General features: G+C 36.9%; 1 pseudogene; it reads right to left on the reverse strand.

Moving 5' to 3' along the window:
- The window catches only part of LOC129530499 (putative tyrosine-protein phosphatase TPTE), a 39,217-nt pseudogene that overhangs the window by 11,260 nt on the left and 11,326 nt on the right, over positions 1-16,631 (reverse strand).

Below are 16,631 nucleotides of genomic sequence, written 5' to 3' on the forward strand. Positions count from 1 at the left end.
ATTATATTCATCATTTGACACTTATATGTGACTAAAACACCAACATGGCAATTCAAACATAATAAGAGATATAACTAAATGCGTAATAATCACCCTCATTGTGGACAATGGGGTATCTATCCCCTCAAGCATTTATCATTCATGTTACATACAATCCAATTACACTCTTTCAGTCATTTAAAAATATACAATCAAGTTATTGTTGACTATGGTCAATCTGTTGTGCTATCAAATAGTAGGTGTTACTCATTCTATTTTTTTGTACCCATTAACCATCCCCACCTCCCCACCCCCAAGCCCCTACTACCATTCCCAGCCTCTGATGACCATCCGTCTACTCTCTAGGTCTATGAGTTCAATTTTTTTTTTTTTTTTTTTTTTTAGAGCTCCATAATAAGTGAGAACATGTGATGTTTATCCTTCTGTGTCTGGCTTATTTCACTTAACAAACATAGTGATCTCCAGTTCCATCCATGTTGTTCCAAATGACAGGATCTCTTCTTTTTTTTTTTTTTTTTTTTGAGATGGAGTTTCACTCTTGTTGCCCAGGCTGGAGTGCAATGGCGTGATTTCGGCTCACTGCAACCTCCACCTCCTGGGTTCAAGCGATTCTCCTGCCTCAGCCTCACGAGTAGCTGGGATTACAGGCGCCCGGCACCACACCCAGCTAATTTTTGTATTTTTAGTAGAGATGGGGTTTCTCCATGTTGGTCAGGCTGGTCTCGAACTCCCGACTTCAGGTGATCTGCCCACCTCAGCCTCCCAAAGTGCTGGGATTAGAGGCATGAGCCAGTGCACTTGGCCAGGATCTTATTGTTTTTTATGGCTAAATAATACTCTCTTGTGTATATGTACTATATTTTCTTTACCCCTTCATCTGTTGATGGGCACTTAGGTTGCTTCCAAATCTTAGCCATTATGAACAGTGCTGCAACAAACAGGGAATGCAGATATCTCTTCTATATACTGATTTCTTTTTTTGTGGGTATCTACCCAGCAGTGGGATTGCTGGATCATATGGTAGTTCTATTTTTAGTTTTTTGAGTAACCTCCAAACTGTTCTCCAATTGGTTCCACTAATTTACATTTCCATGAACAGTGTATGAGGGTTCTCTTATCTTCACATCTTTGTCAGGATTTGTTATTGCCTGACTTTTGGATATAAACCATTTTAGCTGGGGTGAGATGATATCTCATGGTAGTTTTCTACACTGAGAATTTCTCTAATGATCAATCATGTCAAGCATCTCTTGATATGCCTGTTTACCATCTGTATGTTTTGAGAAATGCCTATTCAAATCTTATCCTCATTTAAAAAATTAGATTATTAGATTTTTTCCTAGAGAGTTGTTTGAGCTCCTTACATATTCTGGTTATTAATCCCTTTTCAGGTGGGTAGTTTGCAAGTATTTTCTCCCATTCTGTGGGCTGTCTCTTCACTTTGCTAATTGTTTCCTCTGCTATGAAGCAGTTTTTTAACTTGATGTGATCCCATTTGCCCATTTTTGCTTTGGTTGCCTGTGCTTGTCAGGTATAGCCCAAGTAATTTTTGCTCAGACCAATGTCCTGGAGATTCTGCCCAATGTTCTCTTGTAGTATAGTAGTTTCATTGAGGTCTTAGATTTAAGTCTTTAATTCATGTTGATTTGATTTTTGTATATGGTGAGAGGTAGGGGTCTAGGTGCATTCTTCTGTATGTGTATATCCAGTTTTCCCAGAACCATTTGTTGAAGAGATGTCTTTTGTTCAATGTATGTTCTTGGCACATTTATGAAAAATGAGTTCACTGTAAGTGTGTGTGGATTTGTTTCTGGGTTCTCTATTCTATTCCAGTGGTCTGTGTGTCTGTTTTTATGCCAGTGCCATGGTGTTTTCGTTATATAGTTCTGTAGTATAATTTGAAGTCAGGTAATGTGATTCCTCCAGCTTTGTTTTTTGCTTAGAATAGCTTTGGCTATTCTGGGTCTTTTGTGGCTCCATATAAATTTTAAGATTGTTTCTTCTATTTCTGTGAAGAATGTCATTCATATTTTGACAGGGAGTGCATTGAATCTGTAAATTGCTTTGGATAGTATGGACATTTTAACAATATTGATTCTTCCAATCCATGAACATGGAATCTCTTTCCATTTTTTGGTGTCCTTTTCAATTTCTTTCATCAGTGTTTTATCATTATAAAGATCTTACACTTCTTTGGTTAGGTTAATTTCTAGGTATTTAATTTTATTTGTGGCTATTGTATATAGGACCACTTTTTAAATGTCCTTTCCAAATGGTTCACTGTTGACATATAGAAATGCTACTGATTTTTGTATATTGATTTTGTATCCTGCAACTTTACCGAATTTATCAATTCTAATAGTTTTTTTGGTGGAGTCTTTAGTATTTTCCAAATAAAATGTATCATCTGCAAACACAAGGATAATTTTACTTCTTCCATCCCAATTTGGATTTCTTTTTTTATTCCCTTTCTTTCTCTTCTATAATGGCTCTAGCTAGGACTTCCGGTACTATGTTGAACAACGGTGGTAAAAGTGGGCATCCTCATTGTGTTCTAGATCGCAGAGAAAAGCTTTTCATTTTTTCCCCATTCAGTACGGTAATGACTGTGGGTCTGTCATATACGGTTTTTATTAAGTTGAGGTATGTTACTTCTATACCCAGTTTTTTTAGGGTGTTTACCATGAAGGGATGTTGAATTTTATCAAATGTTTTTTCAGCATCAACTGAAATGATCTTATGGTTTTTATCCTTTACTGTGTGGATATAATGTATCGCATTGATTGATTTACAAATGTTGAACCATCCTTGCATCCCAGAGACACATCCCACTTGTCATGATGAATGATCTTTCCCATATATTGTTGAATTCAGTTTTCTAGTATCTTGTTGAGGATTTTCGCATCAATATTTATCAGATATATTAGCATGTTTTTGGTTTTGGTTTTGGTTTTTGGGTTTTTTTGTTTTTATTTTTATTCTTTTTGAGACTGAACCTCACTCTGTCACCCAGGCTAGAGTGTAGTGGTGTGACCTCAGCTCACTGCAACCTCTGCCTCCCAGGTTCAAGTGATTCTCTGGCCTCGGCCTCATGAGTAGCTGAAATTACAGGTGCCCGGCACCACACCCAGCTAATTTTTGTATTTTTAGTAGAGACGGGGTTTCACCATATTAGCCAGGCTGGTCTCGAACTCCTGACCTCCAGTAAACCACCCGCCTCTGCCTCCCAAAGTGCTGGGATTATGGGAGTGAGCCACCACTTCCAGCCTACATGTGTCTTTATGGGAGAAGAGTGTTTCCTGTAGGCAACAGAGCAATGGGTTTTTTTATTTTATTTATTTTTGAGCTGGAGTCTTGCTCTGTCACCAGACTGGAGTGCAGTGGCACCATCTCGGCTCACTGCAACCTCTGCCTCCCGGGTTCAAGTGATTCTCCTGCCTCAGCCTCCTGAGTAGCTGGGACTACAGGTGCGCACCACCACATCCTGCTAATTTTTGTATTTTTAGTAGAGACAGGGTTTCACCATGTTTGCCAGGATGGTCTGTAGCTCTTGACCTCATGATCTGCCTGCCTTGGCCTCCCAAACTGCTGGGATTACAGGCGTGAGCCACCACACCTGGATGGGTCTTGTTCTTTCATCCATTCATCCACTCTATCTTTTGATTGAAAAGTTTAGTCCACTGACATTCAATGTTATTATTGATAAGTAAGGACTTACTCCTGCCATTTTGTTATTTGTTTTCTGGTTGTTTTGGGGTCTTCTCTTCCTTCTTTCCTTCCTGTCTTTCATTAGTGAAGGTAATTTTCTCTGGTGATATGATTTGGTTTCTTGTTTTTTATTTTTCGTGTATCCATTGTTATATTTTTTGGTTTGAGGTTACCATGAGGCTTGTAAATACTATCTTATAATCCATTATTTTAATCTTATAAGTTTTCATAAACAAGTAAAAAGAAAACTAATAAAAACTCTACAACTTAGTCTCCCTATTTTTTAACGTTTTGTTATTTCTATTTATATCTTATTATACCATCTATGTCTTGAAAAGTTGTAGTTAATATTTTTGATTGGCTCATAGTTTAGTCTCTCTACTTAGAGTAAGAGTAGTTTATACATGATAGTTACAGTGTTATAACATTCTGCATTTTTCTGTATACCTACTATTACCAGTGAGTTTTATACCTTCAGGTTGTTACTTATTGCTCACTAATGTCCTTATCTTTCTGATTGAAATACTCCCTTTAGCATTTCTTCTAGGACAGGTCTGGTGTTGACAAAATCCCTCAGCTTTTGTGTGGAAAAGTCTTTATTTCCCCTTCACTTTGAAGGATATTTTCACTGGATACACTGTTCTAGGGTAAATGTTTTTTTCCTTCAGCACTTTCAATATGTCATGCCACTCTCTCCTGGCCTGAAACGTTTCTACTAAAGAGTCTGCTGCCAGATATATTGTAGCGCCATTGTATATTATTGGTTTCTTTTCTCTTGCTGCTTTTAAGATCCTCTTTTTATCCTTGATCTTTGGGACTGTGATTATTAAATGCCTTGAGGTAGTCTTCTTTGAGTTACATCTGCTTCGTGTTTTATAACTTTCTTGTACTTGGATATTGATATCTTTCTGTAGGTTTGGGACGTTCTGTTACCATCCCTTTGAATAAACTTTCTACACTCCCCACCTCCTCTTTAAGGCCAATATCACTTATATTTGTCCTTTTGAGGCTATTTTCTAGATCCTGTAGGCAGGCGTCATTGTTTTTTTATTCTTTCCTTTGTCTTCTCTATGTATTTTGAAATAGCCTGTCTTCAAGCTCATTAATTCTTTCTTCTGGTTTATCAATTCTGCTATTAAAAGACTAATGCATTCTTCGGCATGCCAATTACAGTTTTTGGCTCCAGAATTTCTGCTTGATTCTTTTAAATTATTTCAATCTCTTTGTTAAACTTATCTAATAGAATTATGAATTCCTTCTCTGTGTTATCTTGTATTTCTTTGAGTTTCCTTCCTCAACACAGCTATTTTGATTTCTTTGTCTGAAAGGTCACATATCTCTGTTTCTACAGGATTGGCCCCTGGTGTCTTATTTAGTTCATTTGGTGAGGTCATGTTTTCCTGGATAGTGTTGATGCTAGCAGATATTCTTTGGTGTCTGGGCATTGAAGAGTTAGGTATTGATTGTAGTTTTCACTGTATTTATTGTAGTTTTCACTGTCAGGGCTTGTTTGTACCCATCTTTCTTGGGAAGGCTTTCCAGATATTTGAAAGAACTTGGATACTGTGATCTAATCTCTATCTGTTTTAGGGGGCACCCCAAGCCTCCTAAACTCTGGTTCTTGCAGACTCATAGTGGTACTGCCTTAATGGTCTTGGACAAGATCCAGGATAATTCTCTGCATTACCAAAAAGAGACTCTTGTTTTCTTCCCTTACTTTCTCCCAAACAAACAGAGTCTCTCTCTCTGTTCTGAGGCACCTAAAGCTTGGGGTTGAGTGACATAAGCACATCTGTGGCCACCACTACTGTGACTGCATTGGGTCAGACCTGAGGCCAGCACAGCACGGGGTCTTACCCAAGACCTGCTGTAACCACTCCTTAGCTATTGCAGGAGTTTACTGAAGGCCCTGGGGCTCTACAGTCATCACATGGTAAAAACAGCCAGGCCTGTGTCCTTGCCTTCAGGATGGCAAGTTCTCCTAGCCTCCAGGTGGATCCACAGGTGCTGTCTGGGAATCAGGGCCTAGATCAAAAACTGTAAAAGTCTACCTAGTGTTTTATTGTGCTATGGCTGAGCTGTCACTCAAACCACAAGATGCAGTCCCTCCCACTCTTTCCACCCCTGTCCAAAGGCAGAGGAACATCAATCCATGGCCACCTCAAACACAGGACATGGGGGGGTACTGCCAGACTACCACCAATGTTCTCATAAGGCCCAAAGGCTCTTAAGTCAGTTTGTAGTGAATGCTCCTGTTAATTATTTTAAAATGCTTTTTTTTTTTTTTGAGATGGAGTCTCACCCTGTCACCCAGGCTAGAGTGCAATGGCATGATCTCAGCTCAGTGCAACTTCTGCCTCCCAGGTTCAAACGATTCTCCTGCCTCAGCCTCCCAAGCAGCTGGGATTACAGGCAACCACCACCACATCCAGCTAATTTTTGTACTTTTAGTAGAGACGGGGTTTCACCATGTTGGCCAGGATTGTCTCGAACTCCTGACCTTGGGATCCTCCCACCTCAGCCTCCGAAAGTGCTTCTTATAAAACTACAAAGTAGCTTAATGCATTATAAAAATAATCAAACGTACCCTTCTATAAATACTCGAAGAAGAACATCCATGAGAAAAAATAAGGCAATAGCTAGAGAAATAGAACGATACTCCAAAGGAATATAAAGTTTGCTGTCAGTGAAAATTAGGTCAGCAAGGACGAGAGTGACATCCAGTAAGACCAGGAAAACTCCAAATAGTCTAAAATAAACAAATAAATAAATAAATAAATGCAAAGATAAAGGGGCATTTGTCCCTGTAGCTATACTATATTTAAGCCACTGATCAGGTACCAAAATATTATTATTTAGTATTAAGCTGCCCAGTGGCAGGAAAAACTGTAATGCCTTAGAATCTCAGAAAAATCACTGTTTTCACCCAATAGAAGCAGTTCTTAATAAACAAAATTCTCACCAAACCACTTCACAAGATATTATTGTGGCCTTTTACAGTAAACACACCAGGCCAACACCTCAAGAGAGAAAAGTAAAACTGAATTAAAATCACCTGTCTGTTTACAAACTCTTCTTAAAATTTGCGAATTTCATAAGAAGTTTATACCAATTTCTCATAAAAAATAAACCCTCATTAATCTGGATAATTCTAAAGAATTTATTAATAAAAACCAAATGAAAGCATGAGTAACATAAGCTCTTAAAAGACCAAGATTTTTCATCAGTGACATTTTCAACAAGCACATGATTTCATATTTATGGGTGCTTCTAGCAGAGTGATGGGCACATGAGTCTTGAACTCTAAAGTACCTCCTGCCACTTGCTGTTACATATTCTAAATACATTCTCCATAAATTGATTAGACTATTTGCCTAGTCTATGAAGTTGAATTCGTCTTTGAAGTACTTTTTTAAAAACTTGCAGCTCAAATTCAAATATTATTAATTCAAAAGGAAACAATTATATTGCATAAATCTATATCATAGTATGAAATCTTACTCTTATGTAGAGAAGAGTCTAAGTAAATTGTTTCCAAAATTAAAGAGTAATTCCTGATGTATACAGTACTAATAAAACACTTTATTAATAATTATAGAATTTTAACATTTGATTTTCATTAATGTTACTTTTGCAGATGGAAGAAAAACAATATTAATATATTACTATTAATCTTAGGCAAAAGCCATTTATTTGCAATTCTTAATGTCCAGCTTAAACCAAAATTCCATGATAAATTAGATTACATTAGATGGGGCACATGGCTACTTAGCAACTGATGGACAGTGGAAATGCTTTTTTGTTATTTCAGTGTTTCTCATTGAAGTATTAAGTCTCATATATATATATATGTATGTATAGATATATATGAGACTCATATATTTTCTTTTCTTTTCTTTTTTTTTTTTTTTACATGGAGTCTTGCTGTGTCACCAAGGCTGCGGTGCAATGGTGCAATTTCAGCTCATTGCAACCTATGCCTCCTCGGTTCAAGCGATTCTTCTGCCTCAGCCTCCTGAGTAGCTGGGATTATAGGCACCCACCATTATGCTTAGCTAACTTTTGTATTTTTAGTAGAGATGGGGTTTCACCATGTTAGCCAGGCTGGTCTTGAACTCCTGACTTCATGTGATCTGCCCGCCTCGGCCTCCCAGAGTGCTGGGATTACAGGCGTGAGCCACCATTCCCAGCCAAGTCTCAGATATATTTAATACATGGTGTTTTCTATGTCTCACATACCCAAATGCAAAGGATGATACAATTGAATGCACAATTTTCTTAATCTTGCTGCTGCAAAAAGAAGTAAAAATAAAATTAATCAGATTTCTTCTAACATATATTGTAAATTTAACCAAAAAACAAAGGGCCTTATAAATATAATTTCAAAAGAAAATTATTCAGAAGTTGTATAACAAAATGCTTTTTACTAATAGCTAAAATTTTATTCTTCCTGCTCCATGAGTATTTTACTTGTTTACTATGCTATCCAGAATATATGCAAATAAGACAGTAAACTTTGGATGTTTAGTAACATTTCCATTGCATGCAAAGCTCCAACCCCAATTTTATGGCAATACTAAACTTAAACTTGTGGTCATCATCTCAAGGAGTATAGCATGAAGACAGAAAAGGGTGGTAGAAGAGAACTGTATTTTAATGCCAGCCTGGGCAAATCATCAAACTTTGGCCAGATCTCAGTTTCCACTGCAATAAAATAAGGTGTTTCAGGAATGAGCATAGGGAGTAAATGGTGCTCTTGTCATCTCCTCAAACTAGACACCTAGTGAACAGATACACATTAGCAAGAGTCGCATATGAGGTTGCAAACGAACTTCAGAGGTAAGACATTTTAGTAAGATATACTTCAAAGGAGAAACACCCGAAAGACTGGGCTCCTTCCATTAATCAAAGGAAGGAGAACCTGTTTGATGGAGCCTCCAATAATGCCTCATTTTACCTTATGGCTGGAGACAAGGTAGTTCATGAGGAACAATTTTTTTTGTCCTACTGAAGCCTCCTGTGTTGGAGGCTCTTCAGGAGGAGAAGCCTCCAACACAGGAAGCTTCAGTAGGAGAAGACTTCAGGAAGTTTCTGTCATACTGAAGCCTCCAACACAGGACTCAAATTCCACCCCAAGAGCCATGAATCCTAAGACAATGCTCACAGCCTGTGCCTAAGATGGGAGAACAAAGAGGGCAGATACTGAGCAGAACTGGGGCACTGACAATTGGCCTTTGACATGAACAGACATTTCTCAAAAGAAGATATGCATGTGGCCAACAAACATATGAAGAAAAGCTCAATATCACAGATTAGAGAAATGCAAATCAAAACCACAATGAGATACCATTTCACACCAGTCAGAATGGCTATTACTAAAAAGTCAAAAAATAACAGATGCGGGCAAGGTTGCAGAGAAAACGGAACACATATACATTGTTGGTGGGAGTGTAAATTAGTTCAATCACTGTAAAAAGCACTATGGCAATACCTTGAAGAGCTAAAAGCAGAACTATTTGACTGAGCAATCCCAATACTGAGTAGATACCCAGAGGAATATAAATCATTCTACTATAAAGATACATGCATATGAATGTTCACTGCAGCACTATTTACAATAGCAAAGACATGGAATCAACCTAGGTACCCATCAATGACAGATTGGATAAAGAAAATGTGGTACATATATACCATGGAATACTATGCAGCCATAAAAAAGAATGAGATCATGTATTTTGTGGGAACATCGATGGAGCTGGAGGCTCTTATCCTTAGCAAACTAGTGCAGAAACAGAAAACCAAATACTGAATGTTCTCACCTATCAGTGGTAGCTAAATCATAAGGACTTATGAACACAAAGAAGGAAATAGACACTGGGGTCTACTTAAGTGGGGAGGGCAGGAGGAGAGAGAGGAGCAGAAAAGATAACTATTTGGGTACTGAGCTTAATACCTGGATGATGAAATAATATGTAAAAAATAAAAAAAAACCTCCCTGACACAAGTTTACCTATGTAGCAAACCTCACGTGTACCTCCAAACCTAAAATAAAAGTTAAAAAAAAAAAAACATTGGCCTTTGATGAATGATGTTAGGTTAACCTGAGATAAAGGAAATCCCCAATCCTTCTAATCTTCCCCTCTCCACCTGGACCCACCACCTCCACCCAGGCTTGGAGAGTTAAGGCTGATGTAGATGGAGGATCAATTGGCCAAAAGAGGTGAATTCTCTCCTCAAGTTGCCATTCCCTTACTACAAGAACCTCTGATCCCACACAGTCTACTAGATCTCTGGGGATCAAGGAAATGTCATAAATCTGAACTCACTTGACAATGTCACCATACAGAACCAAGTCTGACAGATTACGAACGCATGAAGAAGTGGCTTGGGTGGCTTTAGCCCCTTAATCTGTTTCAGTGTACCCTGAAACTATGCCAAGTAAATACACAATTGAGACTTTTTTGCTTAAAAAAAAGAGTACTATGTAAATGAAGCTTCAAGCAGTTATGTGCAGAGTTTGCAGGGAAATAACTATGACTCAGTAAATCCATATCCAGGAAAAGTACTTTTCACACTCGGGAGCAACAGACAGACACTCCAACATGAAGCAACACGAAGCATAGCCTCCATGTACCTTTCCTAAAAGCAATCACTCAAAGTGCTTGAGTCAGCTGAGCAATGAATCAAAATGAAGAACAAAAATGTAGCAGGTGACCAAAAGCAATGGCAACAAAAGCCAAAATTGACAAACAGGATCTAATTAAACTAAAGAGCTTCTGCACAGCAAAAGAAACTACCATCAGAGTGAACAGGCAACCTACGGAATGGGAGAAAATTTTTGGAATCTACTCATCTGACAAAGGGCTAATATCCAGAATCTACAAAGAACTCAAACAAATTTACAAGAAAAAAATCAAACAACCCCATCAAAAAGTGGGCAAAGGATATGAACAGACACTTCTCAAAAGAAGACATTTATGCAGCCAACAGACACATGAAAAAATGCTCATCATCACTGGCCATCAGAGAAATGCAAATCAAAACCACAATGACATACCATCTCACACCAGTTAGAATGGTGATTATTAAAAAGTCAAGAAACAACAGGTGCTGGAGAGGATGTGGAGAAACTGAACACTTTTACACTGTTGGTGGGACTGTAAACTAGTTCAACCATTGTGGAAGACAGTGTGGCGATTCCTCAAGAATCTAAAACTAGAAATACCATTTGACCCAGCCATCCCATTACTGGGTATATACCCAAAGGATTATAAATCATGCTGCTATAAAGACACATGCACACGTATGTTTATTGCGACACTATTCACAATAGCAAAGACTTGGAACCAACCCAAATGTCCAACAATGATAGACTGGATTAAGAAAATGTGGCACATATACACCATGGAATACTAAGCAGCCATAAAAAAGGATGAGTTCATGTCCTTTGTAGGGACATGGATGAAGCTGGAAACCATCATTCTCAGCAAACTATCGCAAGGTCAGAAAACCAAACACTGCATGTTCTCACTCATAGGTGGGAATTGAACAATGAGAACCCTTGGACACAGGAAGGGGAACATCACACACCAGGGCCTGTCATGGGGTGGGGGGATGGGGGAGGGATAGCATTAGGAGATACACCTAATGTAAATGATGAATTAATGGGTACAGCACACCAACATGGCACATGCATGAATATGTAACAAACCTGCACATCGTGCACATGTACCCTAGAACTTACAGTGTAATAATAAAAAAAAAGTAGCAGGTGAAAATGTAAATAAATGATTCTAAAAGTAAAGATAAATGATATAAAATCATGAATAATAGTATTGATTTGAATTTTTAGGCATTCTTACACTAGGATTCAAGGTGTGGAAGAAGATAGAAGTAAAGGCAGGTTGCATTTCTTATCTTTCACAGGTACAAGTCCAGTTTTATTCTCGATATTGATGGAAAAAATGGTATAATTATGTTTTCTAAACATTTAAATATAAACATTGATAGACTAGAAATGGGCTTCTGACTTGCATATCAACAAAAAATGCAAGGGATAAAAACAAATCAATTAATAGCAAAACATAGACAAATTTACAAAGAAAATATCAAAGTATTTTTAATAAAGAAAAAGATGATAAGTAAAACCAAACGTACCAGAAATCATAAATACAAACATATTACTCTCATATTGCATATTGAGAAATACTCTCAGATAACTTTGAAATTAAAGGCATTACATGCTATACACGAGAGACAAAAACTAAATTTAAATGACAATTCAAAAATAAAGAGATAGAGGCCAGGCGCGGTGGCTCACGCCTGTAATCCCAGCACTTTGGGTGGCCAAGGTGGGTGGATCATGAGGTCAAGAGATCGAGACCATCCTGGCCAACATGGTGAAACTCCATCTCTACTGAAAATACAAAAAATTAGCTGGGCGTGGTGGTGCATGCCTGTAGTCCCAGCTACTCGGGAGGCTGAGGCAGGAGAATCGCTTGAACCTGGGAAGCGGAGGTTGCAGTGAGCTGAGTGGAGCCACTGCACTCCAGCCTGGTGACAGAGCAAGACTCCGGCTCAAAAAAAAAAGAGAGAAAAAAAGATATGAGATACTAAACCTTAATACACTGAAAGTTCCAATAATATCAAAGTTGAATTAAAAGCACAAATATTAACTATGAACATGACTCATTTTTTATCAATAGAAGGTGGAAGCTACATGACACTAACAAGACCGTGTTTAATGAAATGGGATTTGTATTGAAGGCAGGTGCTATCTCCCCCACTGGACACATTTTTCTCTTGTGCAGACTCTGGGTGTAGGGAGGTGGCCATGAAGCAAAGCACGAAAAACACTGTAGTGACTCTGGTCTTCCTGCTCACTCTAGATCACTAAAACAGGGTAGGGACAATACAGAGGGATGACATGTTCATGCTGAAAAAACTATGAGTCACTTAGGAGAAAAGTAAATTTCTACACTTTATACCTTAAGACAAAGTAAATTCAGGGCAGATATTTTATTTAAATGAAGAAAATAAATTCAAAACAGAAATTTTGGTGTATATATTTAAAATCTTGGGGTGAGAAGGACTTTCTGAGAATAACATGAAAGGCAAAATCACAAAGAAAAGTATAGATACATTTGATTACATGAGGATTAAATGCTTTTATGTAGTGAAAAGCAAGACAACCTGGGAGAAATTGCTTATATTACATAAAATAGAAAAAGGATCAATAGATTTAACTTTTCAGTCCAAAGACAGAAAAGGATAAATGAAGGTGTGTCAAAGAACGTGCATTAGAACAAATATATTTACTAATATCAGAGAAATCAATGATGGCTAGTGTTAAGTGTGGGAGGGGAGAAATGTACACTTTGCGTCTTGATGTTAAAGCACATATCAATATCAATAGCGTCACAATCATTCCCTTTGACACAGAATTTCCACTTCTGAGAATTTATAACAAGCAAATAACCAACAATATACGGAGATTTAGCCTCAAATATATTCATTTTTGTAAGTTAAAAACTTGTAAAAAACTGAATTGTTCAGCAATATCTGACTATTAAATGAATTATAGCACATCTACACCATGAAATATCACACAACTGTTACAAATAATGTTGTAAGTGCACATGAATATATATTAACAAAAAAATATAGCCATGATGTCATTAATAAGGTTATTTGCAAAAGAATAAGTATGGTCTCATATCTGTAAACAAAAAAAGTGTATGCTTAAAGAACTTAGAAGTGCATGCATCAAAGTTTAAGAATGACTAAATGTGGGTAGATTTGTTGATTGTATTTTCAGATTTTCCTTAATGAACTCTTACGTTATTTTTAGCTTTTAGAATAAAACCTATTTACAGAACTACAGAGTTTTCAAAGTATTTTTGCATGTTATTTTCATTTTATTACTAATTTTTTAAATACAATATCCAGTACATGGATTGCATAATAGCCAGTTTACATTTGAATAATCTGAAAGTTAAAGAGGGTTAGTGACTTGCCGAGTATCAGGTGAATGAATATATGATGCCAAAGCCAAGCACTGATTCCAGCTTTTACTATAAATCCAATATCATTCCCCTGTTATGAAACACCAGCATTTCTCACAGGGACTACTGCAAATTCCTCCTATATCTATGTAATGAGACTTTGTAATTTAAAAATAAAATAAAATGAAAACCTGCTTTATTTTGTTTGGAGTGGGGAAAGAAGGAAATGCTTGCCTTGCTTAATCGGTCTAATTTTGTTTCAGCCCTGGGCAGCTCCATTACAGAAAACGTATAGCTAATCTGCAGACACACAGTTTAATTCAGTGGCAAATTCAGGGTAATTTGAAGAACTATTTTTATTTGCCCTCTTTGTTTCCAATCTTTGTTTAGTCACCAACAGCTTACAACCATGGTGAGTTAACTTCCTCTATGGCAGTACTTCCTCTCCAGCATTGACACAAGCTGGTGAATGGTTATACAACTGGGCAAGAAAGAAGCAGAAGAAAAATCTCCTGAATATGTCTGCAGTTCAGACACAAGCCAGTTTAAGAATGTATTGTTTCATTACAGTGAGTACATGATAAAATGCCTTCAGGTCAGTGCAACAGGAAGTACTCTAGTGAGATTAGAAACAAATAAGAATAAAATCCCAACGAGCATAAAGAGGTCTTTAGTCAGCAAAATATGTTTGCTTTTGCTATCAATACTATTTGCTCATAGGCAAAATGTACAAAATTGGGAATCACACCATATCCAGTAAAAATGAGAAGCGTTCACTATTGATGAGTTAAGTAGCATTCTGCATTCCTGTTTTTTTTAAAAAAAACTTTTAATGGAATTAATTTCCTCTAAGAATACTTTTTACATTTTCAAGCTAGAAGAACATTTATTTCTGAATGGATGGAATTTTTTTTTCAAAATAATACTTGTCTAAGAATTCAACTGGAGTAAATACGGTGTACCCTCCCACCCATACATTTTGATATCTTTCCATAGTTTCCCTTTTTCCTTCTTGCCTCAGCGGAAGCCCTGTTTAACTAAAGGTAAGAGATCCATCAATGGCTCCCTCCCTTCAAACTTCAAACTGACTTACTCATATGAAGCAACATTTTCAGCATCTTCAACTTCAAACTTGGAAAGTCGTGCTAACACACTTTAGCCACCAAAAAAAAAAGCAAAAATATATCATTAGATATTTGCTACACAAAATAGTGATGAAAAATATATTTGAATAACAAGAATCCCATGAATCTAAAGGATATAGTAAACATGACTTAGCTCACTGGAAGACCTAATATTTAAGAAAGAAAATTACAATCATTAACCAGAAACTCTTTCCTCATGGATACTCCCAACACTGAATTTTGCATATTTTTATCTTCTTTTCTGTCTCTGTCTCTTTCTATATATATGTATATAAAGATATATAAAATAATATGTATATGGATATATAATATATAAATAATATGTGTATAGACATATCTCAAAGACATTGTGGGTTTCATTCCAGACCACTGCAATAAAGCAAAAACTGCATTAAGCAACTCACACAAATGTTTTGGGTTCCCTGTGCATATAAAAGTTATGTTTACCCTACACTGTAGCCTGTTAAGTTTGCAATGGCATTATGTTCAAAAAACTTATGTGTATACCTTAATTAAAAACTACTTTATTGGTTAAAAAATGCTAATGATCACCTTTTGCTGGTGGAGGGCGTTGCCTCCATGTTCATGGCTGCTGACTGATCAGAGTCGTGGTTGCCAATGGTCGGAGTGGCTGAGACAATTTCTTAAAATAGGACAACAATGAAGTTTGCTGTAGCAAATGGCTCTTCCTTTCACAAGTGAGGATTAAGTGGTGAAGCCATCAGGTCCTGGACTTTGTTGAAAGCCTTTTTATTACTGATTTAATCTCATTACTTGTTTTTGGTCTGTTCAGGTTTTCTATTTCTTCTTGGTTTAGTCTTGGTAGGTCGTATGGGTCAAGGATTTTGTCCACCTCCTCTAGGTTTTCAAATTTATTGTAGAGTTGCTCATAATAGTCTCTAATAATTATTTTTATTTCTGTCATTATCTGTTATGCGGTCTCTTTTTTTGTTTCTGATTTTACTTATTTGGGTCTTCCCTTTTTCTTAATTAGTCTAGCTAATGGTTTGTTGATATTTTTTAAACCTTTTTGTTGTTAACCTTTTGTAATTTTTGCCTCAAATTTGTTTATTTCTGTTTGGTCTTCATTATTTATTTCCTTTTAATAATTTGGGGTTTGCTTTGTTCTTACTATTCTAGTTTCTTGAGGTAGAATTGTTCAGTGGTTTATTTGAAAGTTTTCTAGTTTTTTTGATCCAGGCATTTATTGCTAAAAATATACTTTTTTTTTATACTTTAAGTTCTAGGGTACATGTGCACAATGTGCAGGTTTGTTAGACATGTATACATGTGCCCTGTTGGTGTGCTGCGCCCATTAACTCGTCATTTACATTAGGTATATCTCCTAATGCTATCCCTCCCCCCTCCCCCTACCCAACAACAGGCCCCAGTGTGTGATGTCCCCCTTCCTGTGTCCGAGTGTTCTCATTGTTCAATTCCCACCTATGAGTGAGAACATGTGATGTTTGGTGTTTTGTCCTTGCGACAGTTTGCTGAAAAAATGATGAGTTCATGTCCTTTGTAGGGACACGGATGAAGCTAAAAACATATTTCTTAATAACTGCTTTTGCTGCGTCCCCTGTTTTGGTATACTGTGTTTCTAGTTACATTTGTTTCAAGGAATTCTTAAATTTCATTCTTAATTTCTTTCTTCACTCACTGTAACTCAAGGGCATGTTGTTTAATTTCCATATGTCTGTATAGTTTTGAATGTTCCTCTTGTTATGAATGTCTAGTTTTATTCCATTGTGGTAAGATAAGATACCTGATAGAA

Source organism: Gorilla gorilla, chromosome 22, assembly GCF_029281585.2.
Source record: "Gorilla gorilla gorilla isolate KB3781 chromosome 22, NHGRI_mGorGor1-v2.1_pri, whole genome shotgun sequence".
NCBI classification, from domain to species: domain Eukaryota; kingdom Metazoa; phylum Chordata; class Mammalia; order Primates; family Hominidae; genus Gorilla; species Gorilla gorilla.